The sequence below is a fragment of the Alexandromys fortis genome, unplaced genomic scaffold (assembly GCF_014885135.2).
Source record: "Alexandromys fortis isolate MF-2015 unplaced genomic scaffold, M_Fortis_MF-2015_v1.1 scaffold_33, whole genome shotgun sequence".
Classification (NCBI taxonomy): Eukaryota; Metazoa; Chordata; class Mammalia; order Rodentia; family Cricetidae; genus Alexandromys; species Alexandromys fortis.
In genome coordinates, this window is record NW_026067917.1 from 10972921 (window position 1) to 10993457 (window position 20537).

A 20537-nucleotide genomic window follows, 5' to 3' on the forward strand; every position below is an offset into this window, starting at 1 on the left:
TTTTTGGTTTTTCGAGACAGGGTTTCTCTGTGGTTTTGGAGCCTGTCCTGGAACTAGCTCTGTAGACCAGGCTGGTCTCGAACTCACAGAGATCCACCTGCCTCTGCCTCCCGAGTGCTGGGATTAAAGGCGTGCGCCACCATCGCCCGGCTTGCAATGACTCTTTTGTAAAGATTAAGCATCTTCTGCATTAGATTTCAGCAAGTTTCCCACGGGGACAGAGGAAAGCTGCTCTTTTTTTCTGCCTCAATATAAAAACAGTAAATTCCCACATCAGGCACCAGAAACATGCCAGTTTTAGTTTTACTTCTAATGCACCTTTTCAAGGGAAGGATCCAGCATAAAGCTGAGGGAGGTTAAGTGGTAAATAGAATAACTGTAGAAAATTATACTCAGTGGGGATAAGTGTGGAGAAAAATAAATGACTCACAAAAAAATTCGTACGCACGGTGCAAATTAACAATGCCCTGTTCCTCAGGGACAGGCATTCCACAGTGTGGCAGTGCTGCCATTAAATCATCAAACATCATTTCTTAAAGTATTGCCGACTGAAACAAATTTAAAGTTATTTCAATTATTTAGTCACTCGAAGAGAGACATGGGAGATTAAAGGAATGCTCTCAAAACGATCAGCAAAGGTGATGAACACACAGAATAGTCCTCAGCAAGAAAAATGAAGGCTAGAAGAAAGTAGCCAACTGCAGGGAAATGCACCCTGGGGGAAAAAAGTTCCATGATGCTTCCCCCACCCATTATCACCTAAAAGAAATAACAAGATGTGTTCCCTACTCATTGTCAGTCACCTGATGTCCCCTTTCCTGTTCCAGAATGGGGAGAATGACATATCTCACAACCTGTTCCCCACAGATGGCTAAAAGAAGGATTGCTCTGTCCTCCTCTCTGTCTCCGTCTCATCTCTCTGTCTCTCTTCTTTCCTTCTCATACAATCAAAAATTAATAAGACCGAATTTTCCAGAATGCCATTCTGAGAATTTCATAATAATGTAGACTCAAAAACAGCACTTAGTCAAAGTGAATGATTTCAAAGTCCAGAATCAATCAGTACCCATGGAATTTAATTCCCTATATCTATAAAATATCAATGAGAATATGATGGTTGTCGCCAGTGAAGGCAATTCCTCATTGATATGCTAGAAGCTTTTAGGCCATAGCTCTGAACATTAACTCTCTGGCTGTTTGCTGTAATCTGGCTAAACCTAGAGCAGGCTCAATTGCAGCCCTAGAGGACAGGAAGTAATCTTTATCCAGGCCCTGCTGATTTTCATCCCTCATTGCCTTCCACATATCTGAGTTCTGATCATCCCCCAAATCCTACACTTGGGAGGATGATGGAAGGGACAATCAGAATGATCCATGCCAGATAAAGAAGTTGTGGTGCAGAGGTATTCAAAAAGGAAGAAGCCATTGGTGGAAACTTGGTAGGCAGCAGAGAATGTCCCACTCCACAGCTTTGTACTAGACTCAGTACTTGCACAGCCTTCTTCAAGCCAGTAGTACAGTACTGAAGACAGCTGCAGAGCATTGGAATCAATTGCACAGTACTGGGCCCAACTGCCCTTCAGTGAGTCCAACTACACAGTCCTTAGACCAGTTCCATACTATTGAAACTAGCTGCATAGTTTTGGGACCAGTTGCATAGTCCTGGGACCAGCTGCACATCTCTAGGACCAGCCCAGCTGCAGAACACTTGGACGAGCTGCACAGACCTGGGGTCAACTATATAATACTGGGGTCAGCTCATGAGGATGTAAGGAAGACAATATGAAACATATATGGTGTTCATAGTATGGTGATAGGAGTCCATTCAGACTTGGTTGTTTAGGTAAGAAATACATTCAGGAAGGAACTAAGACAAAATATGCAATACTCAATTTCCCCATTTTTATAAGACTAAATACCCCTTGAAGGTTTACACAAAATCTTCTGCTTCTGGTGTTGATGGAGTCTCACATTCCAAACAATGTTTCAATAATCCATCGAAATATGGAAAATGATCAAAACCACCCTTGATATTTATTTTTATGTAAGTTTATATGTTATAGGTAATTTTTGATGTTTCTATTTCATAATGATTACCATCAAAACTTGTTATCATGTATGGCTCATAATTGTACTATCAAATTTAGGAAGCCTTGTAAATGAGATGCAGCTTAACATTAATCCAAACCCAGGAAGCGCCACACAGCAATCTTGACACGGTCTTCTTATTTTGCAAATATTTCCAGAAAACTGAGGCCTACATTGGGGATGAATAATTTAGAGTGAATAATTGAGGCAACATTACTGTTTAATGCTTATTCTGGATAAAACTCCTATTTCCAGTAGTAACAGTAAAGAGTAGGGCAGCATATAGGCTCTGCCTCCAGGAACTGACAATTGGATGTGGTTTACATGACTTTTCTAGGACAGACATAAATAAAAGACTTTCAGCCAAGATCAAGGCCAGATTCTACCCAAGTTCAGCTTGGGTGACTTACAGGAGCAGGGCTAACTTACAGCCACACCATCAATAGGTCCCAATCTTCTTCCTCTAACAAAGTATCCATAAGACATTCACGGTGTATGTGAAAGGAGGGTCCCCTGTAGAGCACGCAGTTACCTCCTCGGCCACTAACCACTTGAGTTTCTTGAGATTTTTGACTCAATTCCTCCCTTTATGGTCTCATGCAGTTCGCCTACCATGGTTCTGATTCATGATGGCAAAGGACATGCCCAATATGGAGGAAAGAACTATATTCAAGAAAGCATACGAAATACAGTAAAGAGAACAGAATATTCTCAGAGTATCATGAACCATGTCATTTTGTTGTTGCAAAGCTCTTTTTTTTTTATTAAGTTCTGTTGTTATTCTCTTGAAATCCTTAGTGATTTTTGAGTAAGCGAATTCTCACTTTCATTTGGCAGTAAGCTCTGGCAAATTTCTTGTTTGGGTATGAGCACTCAGGTAAATACTGCAGCATATCCCAAGCAGGCCTTCTTTGTACAAAACACTTAAAATGAAAATGTTAGCTTGTCTCCAAAGTGAACGTCAGAGAAGGATGCTACCAGTAAATAACGACAAGAGTACACTTAAATGCTGAACAGGAATTAGTTCAGCAGGAGAGTTTAAAAGTGGAGTTTATACAGTCCTCATGGTAAACAAAAGCACGGAGAAGACCCATTAGTAGACTTGAGCTTGAGAATAAAGCAGAAGAAAAACAAAGAGAGGAAGAAGGGCTCAAGTTAAAGAGAACTGTGCACACTGCCTGGTAGATACCAATTTTATCTTGAGAGTGTAACAGTCATTGAATGACTTTAAGTAGAAGAACAGATTTGTCAAAGGCCTATTTTAGGAAGATTGCTTTCTGTTGTTACTTAGAAAAGTCAATGAAGGGAGTCGTTAGTTTTTTCAATAATCTAAGCAAGCAGAGATGAGTTCAGCCAAGAGTGACGGGAAAGACAGAATTCACATGGTGCACAAGTATACAGGGATCTTGATGGAAGCGGTGAGAGGCTGTAGAGATATTTTCAGTTACTTAAAGGAATGTAATCTTATTTGTTGAATTTCATCTATAAGAAAGGGAACATGATTATGCAGAGATCATGATTTCTATGTTAGAAATGTTCAATTCAAGGTATACAGATACACAAAAAGTCAAAAAGACCAGGGATATTGGAATAAAATGGATCATTTCATTAATGATGGAGCTTGAGAAGGATTTAGAAGACAGAGAAGTGGTAATGTTTGTCCAGGTTGTGTGAAACAAACAAACAAACAAAACAAGCAAAATTGGGGGGAAAATCTAAAGCATACATGTTACAAGAAGCACAGTAGTCAAGACTGTCATATTTTTTTGTGGTAAATCAGGATAAATGCACTGTGGTGCAATATTAATTGGTGCCATATACTACAGAGGCTAGTTAGCTGATTTCCTGCACTTGTTCTGACATTCTTAAAGTCTAGGCCTTTCAATTACAAATAAATCCTATTTTGTTTTTCTATGGTTACCTTGAAGAATCTGGCAGTGCCTTCTTTGTTCTCTCTCTCTCTCTCTTTTTCTCTGTCTTTGTGTGTGTGTGAGAGTGTATATGTGTGCTCACATGCGCACACACATGCGTGGGCACCTATAAGCATTGGTTAGTCAATTGTTAAGTCAATTTTAATTTGTTTTTTAACTTGATTAAGTAGGAATCCTATTTCTGTTTGGTAACTAGTATAGTTCAATGTGAAATCACTATGAGAATGTACCATAAATTAAGGGACTAAAATCAGGGGAAAGCTAGAAAATATTTGAAGATGTTTTTGCTTTACATTTCCTCTCTCAATATACCTGCTTCATATATTTAAGTTGTCATCTAAAATGAGTATGAGAAGACAAGGTTAATGATGTTGGCTATCCATTAAGTCAAGAGACAAGTAGCAAAGTACTCCAGCAATCAATGCTTCATCCCTGACCCTTGAAGTTCCCGATATTTCTATCAGAAGTCAATTCTCCTTAAATATATGTGAACATTCAAATAAAAAATAAATTGTTGGATTTCCTAAGAAAGACACACCACTGTGTGTTTTCTCTGTATGTGTCATCTCCTGGTCCTGATGTTGTAATTCATAGAAAACTTCACTCTATTACCCATAAGGCTCTTAGGGGAGGAAGAAGGGAGGAATACTTCATTTCATTTTATTTAGGAGCCATATGAATACAAACATGCATGTCATGGAAAAACCAGAAAAGATTTAATGTCTTATTTGAGATCTAAAACTTGTCTCTAAAATTCCATATCTTATTTTGTTTTGTTTTGTGTTGAAGCAGAATCTCATGATTTGTCTGCTCTTGAATTTGCCATGATCCCTTTGATTCTGACTCCTGTTCCTGGGGTCACAAGCATGTGCAACCTCTCCTGGCAGAATTATGTATTTTATGTAATAATTTGCCACCAACACTATACCATAGCTTGCTGTTGAAGGTACTTTCATGTTTAGAATAAAACTGATTATATATGTCTATTGGGAAGAGCAAAAAAAAACCTGTTGATACCTAACCCACACATATCTCTCCAGCATTAACACTAACTATATCACCCATACTTCATTCATCTAGCACTGGATCTCTGTCTACAGTTGAATTCATATTTTCCTGCTCCTCATCCATAGAATCCATGTTGGAAAATTGAAATATAAATTATCTTGAAAAATAGAAAATATTTCAGGATAAATTTATTTAAATCTTTAACTATGTACATTTATATTTTAAAATAAATATGAGTGTTATGAATATGTAATATATGTAAATTTTAAAATAATGTGCCCATATATTAACAGGACCGATCTTTATATCTGGATCTGCCATGTTTTCCTTTAAAACACAATTAAGTTGAGCATATGGGGCACTTGTAACACAGCATGGACTAGGGAACTTCAAAGGGACATAATTAATTGGAATAGCAAGGAACAGCATGACTGTATATGCAGAGCAAAACTCAAGTTAATCATTTTAACCTAATTTATGTGTTCTAAATATTTGAGAGTTAAAGATGACTAAAAGACAGCTGGAATTCAGACGTTTGCCTTCCAGCTATGTATTGAATTTAATTGATTATACAAGTTTTATAAAACCACAACTCAAATATATAAAGTAGAGAAGACTATGCCTAAAGATCAAGACAGGGAATCTGTTTTCCTGTTGGGTTACATTCTCAAAATTCATTTAATTTCAGAATGTTAGGTCAGTTGTTACTATTGCATGTCACCCCGGCAACCATAAGATCAATTTCTTTATGTTTTCCTAGAACTTCGTTTAGGTGTTTTTGAATTTTGTATCTCTCCATTGCTTAAAGTCCTTAAATGCATGCAAGTATATCTGTTTAATTTTGCTGGGTCTGGGGTGATAGCTTAGTGGTTAAGTGCTTGTCTGGGGAGATATGAAAACCCGAGTTCAGTCTCTAGAACCCATGGAACAAAAATCCAGGCTTTGTGTATATGCTTGTGAGTCCAGAGCTGGAGCAGGAGTGTGGATATAAATCAATTTCCTGAACTCACTGACCTGATCTCACTGAGCTGGAATCCCAATAAGATACCTTGTCCTAAAAACTAAGGTGTATGGTTCCTGAAAAGCAATGCCCAAGGTGAACCCGCATCCTCAGCAAACACACAAATATGTGCACAAATACAGAAAGAAAAAACAGTTGGTAAATTTAAGGACATGATTACATTCTACTTTTTATCTGATTCCATTCTCTTCCTGTTCTAGCCAATCATCTTCAGTATTGGTCAAAGAATTATATACTTAACTTAAAGAATTGTATGAGCCATTATGAAGGTATCATATTGAATCTACACATTCATTTTCTTCCTTCATTATTACTTTTATTTCTCTGGCTTTCACTTCCAGTTTCTATGTATGAACCTGAAAGGAAGTACCTGGCAATAGCAGCTAGACTTCAAAGTACAAAACAATGTTGTCAAAAAAAAAAAATTGTTAACCCTCTATGCAGCCTGCCTGCTTGAGGGAATTCCTTATTGTTCAGTAAGAATGGGAATGATTATGATTCTCCAATCCCATTTCTAGCGAATAAAAGAAGGTTAGAAAAGTTGAAACTAAGAGTTGAGATATTATTTAACTAAAGCCCCTACTTTTACAGATCAGCAAATCTATAACTCAGAACTATGCTTGAGAAAATATCGAGAAAAAATTTATCTTAGTGACTCAATTACACAGTTCCCCAAAATATCTTATATTTCCAGTCAAGTAAGGACAAAATAAACTTTGTCTACTCTATGTTCTATTAGAAAATATCTTTATAGGTTTTGGCCTTTGAGAAAGGTCACATACATCATAAAATTTATTTGCTGACATATCTGAATATTACAATAATAAAATAGAAAGTAGAGTTATTAAATTAAGGATATTACTGAATAATGAATTCTCGAAAAAGGCATATATTTTTCCTAGCAAAACTGGAAACAATGTAGTTTAGGTAATGATTTTTACAAGTTAAGTTATCAAAACTTGTGTTTTTCTGATTATCAGTGATAGCTAGCATTTGAAAAATATATGTGGGCCATAAATGTATCCTTTGAGAAATATATACTCAAGTTTGAGGCTCATTTTAATAATTAATACTTTTTAAATTATATGTAAATGTGTGTCTATATATGTGTAGGTGCATGCAGGTGGTTACAGAGGCCAAAACAGAATGTCAGATCCCTTGGATTTAGAGCTATAGATGGTTGTGAACCATCAGAAGTGGGTGCTGAGAACAGCATGCAAACGTATGCACTCACAACTATTGAATCATCTCTCCAGTCCCATAAACCACTCTTTAATTTAAAATGTTTAGGGAGGGTTGCTATTGAGTTATATATATTTCTTATAAATTCTGTATATTATCATTCCATTAAAATTGAATACCTTTTAGAAAACCTACAAGAACTTGGAGAAGTCACAGTAGATTAAACTGCACCCATTTAAAGACTCTCAGACATGATCTCACACAACTTGAGAGAAGAGAGATTGTCACCAGACCCTGGAAGAAGTAGGCGGGTCTCTCATTAGTGGTGATACTATATGGCCTAAAGAGGGGATAGTGACAGCAGCAATGTATTTGTGTATCTCAAATGTAGAGTTTTAAACTATTTACTATAAATGAATTTTAGGGTCACAGGTATGCCAATTGTCCTGATTTTATCTTTGTATAAGTATATATAGTACAATAGAGTCTGAAATATGTATATATATATATATTATATGTAAATAAAAACTCCTTAAGTCAATAAGCTTAGATAAGCTTCACTACAATAAATTGATTATGACCTTTAAAACATGATCAAATAGCTCAAAATTGTTTTAAACTGCAATAGTTTTGAAGTTATGAAAGTTATCCTTTTTATCTAGAAGCTGGACTTGGGTAATATTTAATATGTCATTTTCTTACATTCAGGCTGATCATTTGTTTTTGAATAAATATACACATTAAGTAAAACACCATCCCAGTCTTCCAAGACGAGTAGATTACCTATTTAAATAGAAAGCCTATATTTACTAGTTACTGGGATTTGACTTTCTCCATGGACAACTGAGAAAACTGATAAAGACACAGGAAATCCAGCAAAATTCATGGCACTGTGACGAGGCAGCCTGTACTGCTTTCTTGGAGCTGTAACCAAGGAGTCTTCATTGTCCCTACTGACTTCTCAGGTACTAACTTTGCGACTGTTGCCTCAGAGTTGTGTTGTGGTGCTCAGGCTGCAGACCTTTCCTTCTTAGTCCTGTTTGTGAATGCACCACAGACCTCCTGCATGGCATAAAGTCCGAACAAGGGAACATTTCCCCTGACTTCGCTCCATCCTGCCTCCACACACCACATGGTACAACAGAAGTGAAATCCAAAGGACTATAATCATACAGACCACTTCTTTCCTTGCTTTCTTGAACTTTGTGTTCCGCTTTACTCCCTTCATGGTGAAATTTATATATGTTTCAGAATAAATCACTTCCACTATCATCCCAGAGACTCTGGAACTTCTTTCATAACTTCATACTCTCTTAAAATACCCCTGATTTTTATCTGTCTTTTATCACCAAGAATCTTTGAAGCGTTTCTTATAAACTTTGTCTCCAGCTGGGCCTGAACTAGAGCTCATAAAGTGTAAAATATTATGAATGATTCCAAACAAACAAAAAGACACAGAGAATTCTATGACTTGTAGCCATGTCACAACCAATTCATTGATATCATCAATTTGAAACTTTGTCATAGTCTCCTTAAAAGAAATATCATGAAAATGGTTATATTATTTTATTTTTATATTTTTGTTTAAAATTTTGGAACATGTTTATATGTTATATAATTTAAGAGAAATATGTAATAATGATTACATAACAGTTATAAATGGTTAAACTCATTCTAAAGCTTAATTATTATCCTGGAACAGGAATGAATTATTCCCATTATAAATTTATATATAATATTTTAATACAGACATAAATACGTTACTCAAGAACTTTTGTATCTACATGCATTATATAGTATATTTTATATATTATATTAATACAGGCAGATACAGTTTACTTATGTTACATTTGCTTAATATTATGAATAATAATTTATCAAAGTATATTTAGTCATTCTCATATTCAATGACATTCAATTAGTCCAGCTTCTTTGCCTTATCATTTATAGAACTCAGTAGATGATTGCACACTTAGAACTGACTCTCAACAAGGCTGAGTGTATTACATTGTCACTAACAAGCACATGGCTTTTTCACCTCTCATCAGACATTAACAATACTTAATTTAATCAAATTCTCAAACAGTTGTTTCTTTAAGGTCTGTAAAATGTTTCCTATGTTTGTTATTTCCCTCTAGATAACCATTTTTATGCAAATTCAGTAACTTAAAATAGTGATCTGTCTATACCAAGGATAGGACTTGACTAGGTGTGTCTCTGCCTTGGGTTGCCTCAGGGGTATCACATAAGGTGATCATGAATCCATACATAGGTAGGACAAATCCAATGGGCATGATCTGTGATAAAGTCCACAAATGTGGAGATAACAAGGTTTGATTATCAACTGCTGCCAGTACCTAGGACCTTTGGCGGTTGGAAGCAGATTCTATTCTGTTCCTAATATGCATTACTCCCCCGGAAGCCAAGTGATCCTATAGTTGAACATTGAAGAATATGAAAAAAAAAAAAAAGGAAGTTAGAAGTTTTGGATAACCTTATCTCAGAAAGACAGAGTTTCTTTCTGTCAAAATATCTTATTAGTAGCAAGTCAGTAGGTGCATTTTGCATACAGGGGAGGACATCACACAAATGCAGGACCGGAGGGCAAATGTTCTTGGGGCCATTTTTCGAGCTCTGCACTGTACCATTTTGCTGTACTGTAACATCATGGTGTACTGACTCTCAGTTGAAAACCTTTTTATAACTTTTGGAATAGAGTTTACTGTTTTGTTGATTATCTTTAGTATTTTTCTAAGTCATTTATTTGGTTACTCCTTATATACAGTGTATAAGGATAAAATAGAAAAGAATGCAGAAATGGTAATTAATATAATATTAATACTTTGTGAGATTTGAAATGGAATAGATACGGTACAATTTTGTGTTAGTTTGTTTGTTTGCTTGTTTTTAGTTTGTAAGATGAAGAGAAGCCTTCCTGTGAGGGAGATCAATATATATCAGTATATATATATATATATATATATATTGAGATACTCAGAAGAGAAAAAGTGCCCACCATAGTTTTTATTTCAAGAGCAACTGAAGTTAAGGCATAGCTTAGGTTGGGGGGTATTTGGATGGAATTGCTATAATCCTAAATTTTGCAAATTTTGTATAGCATAAATGAGAAAATTAGAAAGTCTATTGGTACATATTTATTTGTGTATTATAAACATTGATTTAGGGCTTGTTTTTATGAACTGTAGCTGTAATTTAAAAGCAGAGAAAGAGGTACCCTTACTGAGGAAGGGTACCAAGCCACATGACTAAATATAGATAAGAATTATTGGTTAATTTAAGTTTTAAGTGCTAGTTAGTAATAAGCCTGAGCTGACAGACCAAACAGTTTTTAATTAATATAAGCCTCTTTGTACCTATTTGTGACTAAATGGCTGTGGGACTGTGTGAGACAGAAACTCCTGTCTACAAAATGTTATTTAATTAAATAAATAAAGAAGAAAAAAGAACCAGTCTCATTAGTTCACTACTGATGTTCACAAGGTTAAATTCAATATGTATTTGCAGGTTTCTCTTAATTGACTTATTGGGCAGTATTCAAAGTAGGGTGGGGAGATTTTGTCTTAATATTACTGTTATGTTGGAAGGAAGAGACACCAAAAAAAGGCTAATTTTAGAAGAAATAATTTAATTTGTGACTTGTTTGTAGTTTGTAGTTTATAAACAGTCCATGACTGTTATAGCTTAGACTATAGCATCAGGCAGGCATGCGTGGTGCAAGAGCAGAAGCTGAGAGTATATATGTTGAGACAGCGACTATGAGGCAAAGAAAATAGACACACTAGAAATGGTTTGGACTTTTGAAACTTCAAAGCCCATGCCAGCAGCACACTTTCTCCACACCTAAGCCACACCTCACAATCCTTCCCAAACAGTGCCACCAACTGGGAATCAAGTATTCAAACATATGCCCCTGTAAGTACTTATCAAGCTGGTGTGCCTTGCAGCACATACCCCTCACACATAGCTCCTTTTGCTAACAGCTATTCCCCAGCCCAACTGCTACCTTCATTCACCACTAGCGCTACAACATTGTTTACACATTCCATTTTTCTCAGCTTCTCCATTTGTACAAATCAAAATATATAGAAAGATTTTAAAATGGAGCCAATGCATACAACTGCCTTGAAACAACTCCCCTAATAATTTCTGTGGTATCGGGTAAGATATGAAATTGTCAGGGATGCACTTAGATGATAACTTTGCACTGTTCTTTTTAATGCAGACATCTCTTTATGGACATCAGCAGCTGTCTCCCCATTAGCCTCTCTAGGAACACAAGGTTTTTCTTATTTTCTGTAAAGTCAAAACTGCTTTATGCTCAGTATCTTGGAGCCCAGGACTTTCTATATGAAGAGTCTCCCTTCTTTGTGGCGTAAATGCATTCTTGAAATTTTGATGGCATGCCATAGACTTAGGGAATTATTTTGCCCTCCCGGATTTGACTAAAGTAGGTGTTTATTTGTATGTTCTTATTTCAATTTCTGAGTTGTTGTGATTCTAATTACTCTCTGACAACTATTTAAAAATGATCTAGTTGCTGCCTTTATGCACCAACAATGCACATATCTGAACAATGTTATAAATCAGTTGTAGTTTTGCATGTCTAGGAATAGTGCTCAGTCCAGAGATGCATTCACTAAACATTGTTCAAAAACATGCTGTGAATGTATGGCAAATCCAAATGCCAGGGGAACTCTGAATCCCATCAGCACAGAATTAAAAAGAGATTCAAAATTGATAACTAAACTGTGAGACACGGTCATTAGGAACACTCCAAGGAAAATCTTTCTAACTTCGTTAGCATCTGGTTCCTCCTTATGAAGCACAGGGTTTAACCTAGATCAAGTGAAAGATTGTTTACAGGTCTAAAATTAAACACTTTCTACTGCTGGCTCAGGATAAAGGAGAATAAACGTGCCCCAAGCATTCAAGAAGAGCTTCGTGTAGTTTTGATGAGAGAAGCTATAACGAATAACGACCAGGAAAAAAATCTTGCAATTTTAATTAGCCTGACAAGGTTTTAGTGGGAGAAGTGACTTAACATGGAAGTGAAAAAGGGAAGAAGGGCTTAGTTGAAGCAGATGCAGGCATAGGATTCAACATGACTGCTTTTTTTTTTTTTTTTTAAACATTTGTAGTTTCAAGAAAGGTTCTCACCTTTGGCTTTAGCCTTGCTTTGGATGGCTTGGCCCTGTTTCTTGTGTCTCAAATGTGCAATGGTCACAGGAGTGCACAGGTCTAATCAGGCATCATTTTAAACATGAAGTAAATTTAAACACAATAAACATGTAGTGAATTTATGTATGCACAGGGCACTGTTAAACACCAAGAATAAAAACATAATGGAGGTACAAGTTCTACTTTTGGGTACGCAGATCAGTGGAGATGTAGTCTAAAAAGCAGTTACTTGCTATGTCACAGCAAGAATTTGTTGAAATAGAGAATGTATTCTGACCCACAGGCCTGTACTTTTAAGCATTATAAAAGATGCTTAAAAGTGATGAGGATCAGAGAGAAAGTTTCACTGTGCATATCATTAAAACATGTGACTTGTCTTCAGAGTTCTGTTATTAAGTCAGCAGCTTCTTTTACAGTCCGCGCGCTCTATCTGCTTGTGTCACTTCTCCACGTCTCAGGTCCTTTGTGTTTTAAAGCATAAATCATTAATGTAAGAATTAGAAGCAGAAATGTAACAAATGCTGGAAAAAGATAAGCACACCAGTGGGATTTCCGAATAAAAAAATAAAAGTCATCAGGGATGACATTATGAAAAAGGCAATCAATCAGAAGATAAATGTGTCTCCATGTTGAAACAGTATTAATACATTTAAGTTCAATAAAAACAAACATACATACTCATATACCATTAAATTTGGTATTTGAATATTAATGATGACAAAATTATGTTAATAGACGTTTCTCTTTGCTGACTTTAACCTAAACTATTGAAAAAACAGTATAAGTGCCTTGGTCAAATTCACCTGCTGTATTAAGGTTTGAGCCTAAGAGTCTTGGTTATGAGCATGAATTCTCAATATCCTGCTTCATAGATTAAATTAAAAACCTATAAGAGTTACAATAAAAGTATAATGCTAGAACTAGTGTATAATAATTGGCTTTAATGACCCTAAAGTGGGTAACACCACTATGTCAACAGTCAAGTTGCTCAGAACATGTATACTGATGTAATTTCTAAAAACACTTTAAATACTTTGTCAAAGGTACTTTACACATAAACATAGAAATGACAATAAATATTTGCATAAAAATTAACATAAAGATTGTCAATGATTAAAAAAAACAAATTCTTTACAGAAAATTTGCAGGGGGAAAGTGGATGTGTTGTTTGACAGTGATAGACAATTCACTGGGTGTAGGTGTCAACATATATGTGTGTGTGAAAATGTTGTGCATGTACTAAAATGAAAAGCTGTAAAAGAGAAAAGTGATGCTTAACAATTCACATGAAAATTAAGACAAAATATTTTTAAGGATATTACAAACACCTGAAGTTAAGTGTGGGATAAAATACCAATTAAAGCAAAAACAAGCCCAGTGGAACATGCTAGCAAATACGGGGCAGCTGCAGGCAATTATGTGACTCCCTGCTGGGAACACACACTGCTCTACACTCCTAGAAAAGGGATTGCCAGTATCTGCATAAGGTCACCACATCCATGTAGTAAAGTCAGTTGTGTTTCTGGAAATGTACCCCGTAAACTGCTCTGATTCCAGTCTTCAGAACAGGCTGAATTCTGGGCTTTCCATCCACACCCTTGATACAGGGCTCACCTTTACACACATGCCTTTGATGCAGATCTCACTTTTACACACATACCCTTGATGCGGACCTCACTTTCGCATTCTCAAGTTGTTCATTTGTAAACCAGACCGTCAAAACAAATGTGCCTCGCGAGGCTGTTCTGAAGATCAAGGCAATCAGACATGTAAAGCAATTAACACATTTTAGGAGTCGATGCATGTTAAATATTATAAACGTTATTAGACTATATGTGTTTCATGTGAAACTGTTGTTGGAATGCGTATTTTACTATAAAAATAAAAATCTCTCATGGTACTCCATGCAGTCTCGGAATGACTGCAATTATCTTTCTAAAATTATGGTGAGCAAATTTGTCTTCAGAGGACCGGAGCTGAGCACCACTCTTCACGAGCAAGGCAGCAAGTGAATGGGCACATATTCCGCCAACAGGCACATCTTGACAAGGTTATTAAGTAGACACTTCGGAACACACGGCCCTCCTGACACCCTAAGTGGATGCTTCTGGTTCCTGAAAGCATCGCAGCACTTGCAAGATATAAACAAAACTCATAAAAATACCAAGTCATCGTCTATCTCAAGTGTTAGGTTAACACTTTAAATCTTTGTGTATTTTTATTTGGGCAGAACTCGTGGCATTCCCCCACTCGTGGATGATCTCGTGTCGTGCCAACGGGTGACAGTGTGGTGTGACTGTGGGAGTTATTCTTAGCTGCGAGGACCAGAGGATTTTAACAGAAGGCTGTTACTTCACATGTCAATCTCAATGTGACCTGACCTAAAACTGCTCCAGTTTTTTTTTTTTTTTTTTTTTTTACCACTGACAAAATTCTGGGGAATATTTTCTGTTCAAGTGTTGACAAAGGGATTAAGAGGAACACGACTGAATTTGCGGATGCCGTCAGCATAAACAGCTCCATTTGGGTAGCTGCTGCCATCAAGATTTGACGTGATTTAAGGAATGGAAGCTTTCAACCGACTGAGTCAACAAGATTCTATTGAACAGCTGTAAGAGCTTAAAGTTCAAACTATCGTTTGCACAATTCCTGAAGTTTACATAAAATATATCACACGTACGTATGCTTCTAAACGGTGACATGCTGTTTACACATATTCTCATATGTCTGAACAGCTTGCCATTGTTTTCACTGCTCAGACTATTGTACTCCATCTTTTACAGCAAATTAACATAGAGTGACATTGTGAATATGTTCAGAGGGCATAGAAGACATATTAGAGATTTAAGAATTCAGAGCTGAAAACATTTCCCCAGTGAAGAAGAAAGAGGGAGAAAACACAGGTCTGTTCATAAATGAGGAGGTGGTCTCTGCAGCGTGAACACAGCTGCGCTCCTTTAGAGAGTGGAGGAGGCAAGAACATGTGTTGGAGCCCACAAGACTGTTCAGGAAATGCACAGCCGACAGATTCATAAAGGCAGAACCGCACGTGTACAGCTTATGGGACTCCCCATCTTGCAGAGCTACGGGAGCGCTTGTCTTTTGGAAAAGTCACTGTCGGATCTGTAAAAAACCTTGAGAAGTCATGATTCTTCTGTCAAAATGGGATTCATTCCCTAAAGACTTCAGCAGCGTAACTTCTGAATGGGCAATGGAATGACCTTGCTGCATTCCCCCATACCTTGGGATCTTAGAGTGATAGCCTTCACTCTTTGTTCTTATAGTCATAGTTACATAGAGTCAGTCCCACAAAAATTACCTGCTAAGAGATCACATAGAAATTTCTATACAAGACAGGCACTGAGCAGGATGGCAGCGTGTCCCATTTGCTAATCTAGTTATCATAAGGGAGACTGGATGAAAGGATGGGTGAATCCAGGATTCAGGGATGTATAGTAGCTCCATTTAATGGTATGGGATGTCAGGTACTTCCACTTGAATGCTGACTATTTCCTGGGTCAGGCCACCTGTTCAGGAGTACTGATTGGATAGGTTCTACCTGCCTTTTTATGCGATTTTGATATGCGTATTATCATGGTCCTTGACTATGAAATTTTCTAACTATGGCTCTAAAAATCTAGAAACCTTGTGGAGATCACCCCTTATTCTTCTCTTTCTTCTCCGCAAAACTTTTTTTTTTTTACTTTTTCCCCTTACTGCCTTTTCTTCTCTGTATTCGTCCCCTTATTCTTCTTCTCTGTGCCCCTTCCCTTCACTCCCCCCCCTCATAAAATTAAAAAAAAAATAAAGAACATGGAGAGGTAATGTATTAGAGTTAATTTTTCCCCGTCACGTTACCGCTTGCCATAGACATCCTATTTTGAGCCGCGAGGGTGTACTGAGGGTGGTACTCAAGGCCCCCGTTAAACATGTCTTTCTGGCAGACGTCTTCACACTTAATGAAGTCCAGTCTCACAAATATTTGGCACAGAGATCCTCATAGCTGGAAGGACTTAGGCAAACAGTAGGAAAACAGCTTCCAGGGCTGCACAGGAGGCCCCGTATATGTGAAAAAGCTGAACTAAAGTCTTTAATTTTCTTTTGTTATAAAGATTCTCAGAAAAGCAGAAAGAATGATAACTTTGAAGATAATCTTGCTACACCATTCATCTGTGTTTTAAGGAAACTTAATGTATGTGTCAATGTCTCCAATATTATATTTGTGTTAGCTGAAAGCAGTTTGTACTCAGGAGACTTTGGGGGGCGAGGGGGAGGTGCTTCAGAGCAAGGGCTCACATCAGGGTGAAACTAGAATTCCCCTCAATATGGGAGACAAAGAAAATCCCAGAGATGGACTCCTTGGTGACAGATACATTTTTTTTTCTTTACTTTTCTTTGTCTGGTTACAGGATCTTAAGAAGCAATTAATCCTCCTTCTGGTTCATTCTGCTTACTTTTATTCTTTACTATAGCATTATAGAATCACAGAGGGAAAAAAAACCCTCTGGGGGATCAGTTTAAATCCCTTGCTCAGTCACCATGCCCTGGGACTTTTATTCATTTTCTCAGTCATCGCATTAGTTATGCATCCATGAAACATTTTGTTGGCTTCTGGAATTCAGAGGATGGAGACCTGATGTGCTTGACTCGAGACACTTTTACAAAGTAGATTACATAAATTTAGACAGTGCGAAGTTTTTCATAAGACTTGAGCATTATAATTTTAGCCTTCCAATAGTAAAGGGTTTATTTCATTGGATTTTGCCACCTCACTTTCAAAGGGAGACTCAGAAAGATGGAAACAACATGACGGCATAGAGCAAATTGGAATTCAAGGCACATCCGTCCATCTCATGATGGTCTTTCTTTTCCTTGTGGACACAGCATCACCCCTACAAATCAGTAGAAGCCTCGAGCTCTCTTCCTCTATCTGCAGTGTCACCAGATGATTATTGTGAGAAATGGAACTCTTTTCAACTTGAGATGGCCTCTTACTGGGACTCAAGGAAATATTAGTTATTTTTATTTAGCTGTATATAAAAGAAACTGCCATAGAGCCTGGGACACTTGAGTTTTGAAAACTTAGTGTTGCTATATTTTTAATTTTTTTCTCAAAGTCCTCAAATTTCAAAAGAAATTTTACCCAGTATTTTTGTTTCTCCAAACAGAACTTAATTAGTTGATATCAATATACTGTTTTACCTGTTTTGATTAAAATAGTACGCATTCTTGGAGATAGGACGTGTGTCTCTCTGGCCCGGGACTGCCATTCCAGCATACTTAGGACTCTTATGTAAGAGATGTGCTTTCAGAATAAATGCTCAAGGATGCTTGGTGAATGAATGACTAGCGTTTTGTTTATAAATAAAAAAGTAAAATTGAATGAGCTAAGAAAGGATCTATGTGCTTGTTGACAGCAGTCATACATGTGTGGAAGTGGACACCTACGCTTACACATACACACAGACACAAACACACAGCAACAGACACACACAAATACATAAACACATAGACACAAATATATATATATACACACACTTACACAAAGACAAATGCATACACATGCATATAGACATACACATGGACACACAAAGACACATGTACATGCATACACACAAACTCACATACATATACACACAAACACACTCATACACATACATACATACATACACAAGACACACATACAAACAACAATACACACGCTCATATACACATAAACAAATCCAATTTTATTCCAGAAAATGTGCTCTCTCCTGCTCTGAATATTAGTTTAAGGTAAGGTTGAATGTTATGAGATATCTTAGCATCAATTCCTTCTGTAAGTATGGTGTAGCAGGAAGTTCTCATTGCCCTTCTGCAATCTCTACCACTCTACTAATCCCAACCCCTATCTTCAGGTACAAGTAACTGGTCCACCTTTCACTTTATGTAGGCATCACTCAAGGTTAAACTTACATTTCTGATGTTCGTATAGGATCAAACTAATGCTGGTCCCTGGGGCTTTGCCTTGAATTCGTGTCCCCTTGGCATTTTCCTTAGTTTGCACTACCGCTTCCCTTCTTAACTTATTTACAAATTGAGATATTATTCAATGAAACACGATTAAATCTTCATGTCCTGATTACCTCTGGAGAATTCCACTGAAGGCTTTTTCTCTTCCTACTCATACTATCTTGATAGTCATTCACTTTTTCTGTAATCAACAATTGTGAATGAAATTATTGCTCGATGTAGACTATGTGAAGAAGCAAATGCACTTCTAAACCCTTATATCATTACATATTGTAATTTTATCAGTCTCAAACATTGCTGAATGCATTGGTCCCTGCAATGTTGATAGAGTTCATCAAAATTTATCCTTTCTCAATTAGACACACGTACACACAGCTTAGATTAAATCCTGATCAAGCCATAGCACATGGCAGTATCATGTAATAGTTTAACCCATTTGATTCGGCTGACAGAGGCCAAGTTCCAATATAAATGAGCTATATTTACTTTAGAATCACACAAATGTAGCAGTCTGGATATTACACCCAGGGCTCTAAGTAGTCTGACAAACTTGTGAACCTGTCACAGTGAATGATTCACTAGGACTGAGCTGAGAAACCAAATTTATTTTTAATTTGGAATGAAGTGTCAAAATCTTACAAATAGGCCTTTGTTTTTTATTCCATTGGGCACATGATGGGCATTTTAATTAGAGTATAGTTATTGTTTCATTGCATACTTAGACGACTCTGATTATTATTGATTGAGCATGTTTTTCAGCCAATCACAATTTTAGATTAGCAACCAGCATGCTTAGCTTGTTTAGATACGTTCTTTGATTCCATTTTCTGCTGCTTTGCGTAAATGTATTTAGGGTTGATCGTGTGGAATTAGATAACCCATCAAGGACTTGTTTCTAGAGAAAAGTTAGTCTCTATCACTCAGCCGCCATTAATTGCACTGTAGCCATTCATCAAGGAATGGGGACTTTTTTATTTCCCCACCTAAGTTGGCACGTCCAGTGACATTGTCACTGTGTATATTGTTCAAATGGCACAAGTGCAGTTTACAAGTCATCTTTCAGAAGACATTTGATCTTCTGGCTGTTACAATCTTTCCACTTCCTTCTTTTTTATTTTTTTAAAATTATTTATTAAAGATTTCTGCCTCCTCCCTGCCACCACCTCCCATTTCCCTCCCCCTCCCCCGGTCAAGTCCCCCTTCCTCATCCACGTCCTTCTTGTACTGAGTGGGCCTTACATCTAATATGAGAGCAATTGGTATGCCAATAAATAAATACAGCTATCACACCCTTTGGGATAACTTGCCATGCTGGTCATTGTTGTCTTTGACAAGGTTTAATAAGACTATCAATTACTTTTCTTTTTTGGAAGTTTGCTGAGCATCTACATATACTATGAGAAGCTGATCCTCAATGAGGAGGCTGCCAAGTCAGTTCCATTTTGATTTCTCCAAGCCCAGGGTTCCGAAGAGTCTCCAATGGTACCTTCAATTCTGGAAGGCAACTAAAGACAATAGCAATAGCCTACGTTGTTTGGGCTCCCAGGACTAACAACTTGAAAAGTTTACCATGCCTGGCATGAATTTTTATTACACTGATTATGGCTCTTATGGAGAAAATTTACCACCCCAAGTAATCTAACATCATTTAAAATCTTAAATCATTTATCTATGTATATAAATATGTTATGCATGTATCTTTAAGTCAGCACAGAATACTATATTTCACTGGGGATTTATCAATCCTTCTTGGTATTTGTTAAGCTTCCTCTCTTTTTACCCTCTGTTTTGTTTCACTCTGTCTTTCCTAGGTAAAGGCCCTCAGTACGTTTCCGCATTTTCCCTTCAGAGAACCTGTGCCCTACCAGCTCTGTCTCTAGATCTCCTTCAAGGGTCATGTGCTTGATAGGAAGTTTAAAAAAATCTGTTGAGCTCACTAGATTAATATGGAACAGGACAGCCATACACAGTTTAAATAAACATTGTTTCAGTCTGAAGTATCATGTAAAATAAAATAATTGGTTAGCTTATTGAAAACGGGAACTTTTTAAATGATGGACTAAGGACATAGAAACTTCAAGGAACTCTGGTTCATA

At 36.9% G+C, this 20537-nt stretch overlaps 1 protein-coding gene across 1 annotated transcript in view; it reads left to right on the plus strand.

Moving 5' to 3' along the window:
• Nucleotides 1-20537, plus strand: part of Lrp1b (LDL receptor related protein 1B) — a 1445827-nt gene that overhangs the window by 103084 nt on the left and 1322206 nt on the right. The window lies entirely within an intron of this gene.